We start from the raw sequence: 4,677 nt of genomic DNA on the forward strand, positions 1-4,677 counted from the left end.
AATTAATTTTTTATACTCCTTATTTTATTTCCCCCATTCACCCTCCAACTCTTCCACATTCCATGCCTTCTCCCCACCCCCTTCTCCACATGGACATCCCCAACCATCACCCTACCTGACCTCAAAATTCCCTGAGGCTTCCAGTCTCTTGAGGATTAGATGCATCATCTCCTCAATGAACACAGACCAGGCAGTCCTCTACTGTATTAAGAAGACAGTTTATTTCTTCTGTGTGAAAGCACACCTTTCAATTTGTTGTGAAATGTACCTATTATTCTTTTGAGAATCAGATTAATATGATAGCTTACACCTTTGAAATTTTTTGTTAGATTTATAAACATCAGATAATTTATAAATTATCTTCCCTCCAACGTAGTAGTTCAGACTAGATCCCCTTTCGCTCTGGATCTTCAGAGATAAAAATGAAAGATTCAACTACCCTAATTTATGTGATAAACCTGTTAGTTAAGAAGAGTTAAGTTTTTTTGATCCCCCTTCTAAGAAGAAATTAGAAGGGGGATCAAAATACCTATGGTAGGAACTACAGAGACAAAGATTGGGGCAGAAATTGAAGAAAAGCCATCCAGTGACTCTTCCACCTAGGAATCTATCCCATGTACAATCACCAAACCCAGACACTATTGTGAATGCCAACGAGTGTTTGCTGATAGGAGCCTGATATGGTTGTCTCCTGAGAGGCTCTGACAGTGCCTGACTAATACAGAAGTGGATGAGCACAAAGTTCCCAAAGGAGGGGCTAGAGAAAGAACCCAAGGAGCTGAAGGGGTTTGTAGTCCCATAGGAGGAACAACAATATGAACCAACCAGTAGACTCCCAGGGTCTAAACCACCAAACAAAGAGTACACCTGGAGAGACCCATGGCTCCAGCTGAATATGTAACAGAGAATAGCCTAGTGGGACATCAATAATAGAAGAGGCCCTTGGCCTCCTGAAGGCTTGATGCCTTAGTGTAAGGGAATGCCAGGACAGGGAAGCAGAAGCAGTTGGGTTAGTAAGTAGTGAGGGAGAGGAAGTGATAGGGGGGGTTTCAGAGGGGATAAAGTTTGCAATGTAAATAAAGAAAACATCTAATAAAAGGAGAGAGATGTAGTCTGCCATGCAGCCATTCGGCCATACAAAGCAAAGACAGATTTATCAGGATACATTTGTTTTTGTGCAGAAATTAGACCCTCATACAATCAGGGTCTGACTATGACTACTTCCTTGTGGGAGACTACAATTAATATTTACATTTGAGTTTAAAAAAAGAGTTAAATTCAGTAATACCTCTACTCACAATGTTAATTAACTGATTGTTACTATATTTTGTCTTAAGACAAATGATCTTATCTATCATGATACAACAAAACTCAAAACTCATTCAAAAACGAATCTTAACTTGAAGAGGGGACAAATTAAATTATTGGAATTGATAACATGACATAAACTACATATATTTAAACAAGTAAATTAACAATAAAATAAATTCAAAGCTAAATTAATTCCTAAATCAACAAGGTATAATGTAGAAAGCTTGATTTGTAGTATATACAAATACTAATAAAAAGTTTCCAGGTATGTTTTTCTTAAATGCTATCAACAAAGAGATGACCATTAACAGCACTTAAACATAGATGCTTTTCTCATATGATATATTCAGAATACAATTGGTAGAACAAAAATTTTCAAGAAATAAACAATCCTACTATGTGCAGTAACATTAAGACGTTGAAGTAACAAATAAATGCACTAGTGAAAGTTACTGCATGTATACCTGTAGGGCATGATTCTGGACAGAATGCGAGAACTCACAAAAAAAAATTGCAGAAGCAGTTGATCACATTCAACCCTGTAGAAGAATTATAATCCAACAACATGGCTGCTCGGTCAAGAGAAGAAAAACTTCCAGACCTCTGTAATCCAGTTGGAATACAGATATGTCCTTAGTGTAAATATTTAAAATAAAATTAGATTGAAGAAGGAAAAAGCCATTTAACTAAGGGGGAGACAAAGAGAGTCAGAGAAAGATTTGAAAGTATTAGTTAGAGATAAGATAATCCCAACTCTCCTGAGATCAATACAGGAAAGAGAAGCTCTTTAAAATCAACATAAGGAGAATCAGTCAACTGGGAATCAGTATAGTGAGTACAATGCATTGGAGTTAAGTTCATTTGTGAGTTCATGTAATTAACTGCAGGTCAGCATAGGGAGTTGAAGTTAGAGAATAAGAAGGATGCAGAATTTCCTTATATGGAACCATCCTTGCAGCCCTGAGTATGAAGTCTACTTTATCATGGTGAATGATTGTGTTTTTTTCTTAGATATTTTATTTATTTACATGTCATACAATATCTCCTTTCCCAGTTCCCCTCCAAAAAAACCCAAAAAAACAAAAACCAAAAAATAACAACAAGAACAAACCCCTGTACCCTTCCCCCACCCCCTGCTCTCCACTGAAGGGTCTGCAGCCCCTTAAGACAAACAACAATATGAACTAACTAGTACCCTCAGAGCTCCCAGGGACTAAAACACCAACCAAAGAGCACACATGGTGGGACTAATTGCTCCAGCAGTATATGTATAGTAGAGGATGGCCAAGTCCATCATCAATGGGAGGAGATGCCCTTGGCCCTGTGAAGGTTCTATGCACCAGTGTAGGGGAATGCCATGGCCAGTGAATGATTGTTTTGATGTGCTTTTGGATTTGGTTTTTGAGAATATTATTAAGTATTTTTGCATCGATATTCATAAGAAAAATTTGATCTTCTTTGAAGGTCTGTTAGAATTCTGCACTAAACCAGCCTGGACTTATTTTAATTGGGAGATTGTAATGAATGCTTCTCTTTCTTTAGTGGTTATGGGACTATTTAGATGGTTTATCTGATCCTGATTTAAATTTGGATACTGTTTCTCTGCCTTGTATTAAATTCTAAAAAAGGCTTTATTTTTTTCCTTTATTTTGTCCCAAGTTATCAATGAATAGGGCATTGTTCATCTTCCATGAGTATGTGAACATTCTGGGTTTTTTTGTTTTTGTTTTTGTTTTTTTTTCTTGAAGACCAGCTTTAGTCCATGAAGATCTGATAAGGTGTATGGGATTATTTCAATCTTCTTGTATCTATTGGGGCTGTTTTGTGATGGATGTTATGATTAATTTTGGAGAGGGTTTCATGGGATGCTGAGAAGAAGGTATACTTTCTATACCATTCCTGAGAATATACCCAAAAGATGCTCCAACAAATAACAAGGACACATGCTCTTCTATGTTCATAGCAGCCTTATTTATAATAGCCAGAAGCTGGAAAAAGAAAACAGATGTCCCTCAACAAAGAAATAAATACAGAAAATTTGATACCTTTACACAATGGAGTACTACTCAGTTATTAAAAACAATGAATTTATGAAATTCACAGGCAAATGGATGGAACTAGAAAATATTATCCTGAGTGAGATAACCCAGTCACAAAAGAATATACATGGTATGTACTCACTGATAAGTAGATATTAGGCAAAAAGCTCAGGATACCCATGATACAAAAGAACACACATGGTATGTACTCACTGGTAAGTGGATATTAGGTAAAAAGCTCAGGATATATATGATACAACTCACAGACCATATGAAGCTCAAGAAGAAGAAAGACCAAAGTGTGGATGCTTCAGTTCTTCTTAGAAAGGAGAACAAAATATTCACAGGAGTTAGAGGGTGGGAGGGACTTTTGTGGAAGTGAGAAAGGGGAGGGAGAAAAGGGGGCAGGATCAGGAATGGGAGGAGATAGGATTAATATACAGAGGGTCAGGAAATTGAACAGCTGTGTTTAACCATGGGAGATGGGGACATAGGGGTAGCCACCAGGAAGTCCCAGAAGCCAGAAAATCAAGAGGCTCCCAGGAGCCAATGGGGATGAGATTAGATGAAATGCTCAAGAAAATGGAATGAGGACCTATAGAGACCATATACAGAGGACAAGTAAGGGCTCTGATTGATGGATGGGTCTACCCACTCATTTCTAAAATTTTAAACCAGGAATGCTTCTATCTAAAGGAAATAATGGACAAGTGTGGAGCAGAGACTGAAGGAAAGGATATCCAGAGATTGCCCCACCTGGAATCCATGCCATATATAGACATGAAACACTGAAGCTATCAATGATGCCAAGAAGTTCTTGCTGACAGGAGCCTGATACAGCTGTCTCCTAGGTGGCTCTACCAGAACCTGACAAATACAAACATGGATGCTTGCAGCCAACCATTGGACTGAGCACTGGGGCTCCAATGAAGGAGTTAGGGAAAGGACTGAAGGAGTTGAAGGTGTTTGCAACACTATAGGAAGAACAACAATATCAACCAACGAAATCTCCAAGAGGTCCCAGGGACTAGATCACCAACCAAAGAGTACACATGGAGGGACCCAAGACTTCAGCTGTATATGTGGCAGAGGATGGTCTTATCTGTCATCAATGGGAAAAGAGGTCCTTGATCCTGTGAAGGCTCAATGCCCTGGTATAGCAGAATTCCAGGGCGATGAGGCAGGAGTTTGTGAGTGGGGGAGCATCCTCATAGAAGAGGAGGCAGGGGACAGGATAGTAGTTTTGTGAAGAGGAAACCAGGAGAGGGGATTACATTGTAAAATTGGATTTGAATTGTAAATAAATAAAGTATCCAAAAAAAAAAAA

The 4,677-nt window shown here is 38.4% G+C and overlaps 1 protein-coding gene across 1 annotated transcript in view; it reads right to left on the bottom strand.

Annotated features, from left to right (window-relative positions):
* LOC116084193 (zinc finger protein 280B-like) overlaps window positions 1-4,677 on the bottom strand; it is a 27,186-nt gene that overhangs the window by 19,569 nt on the left and 2,940 nt on the right. The gene's annotated exons all lie outside the window — the stretch shown is intronic.

Source organism: Mastomys coucha, unplaced genomic scaffold, assembly GCF_008632895.1.
Source record: "Mastomys coucha isolate ucsf_1 unplaced genomic scaffold, UCSF_Mcou_1 pScaffold9, whole genome shotgun sequence".
Lineage (NCBI taxonomy): Eukaryota > Metazoa > Chordata > Mammalia > Rodentia > Muridae > Mastomys > Mastomys coucha.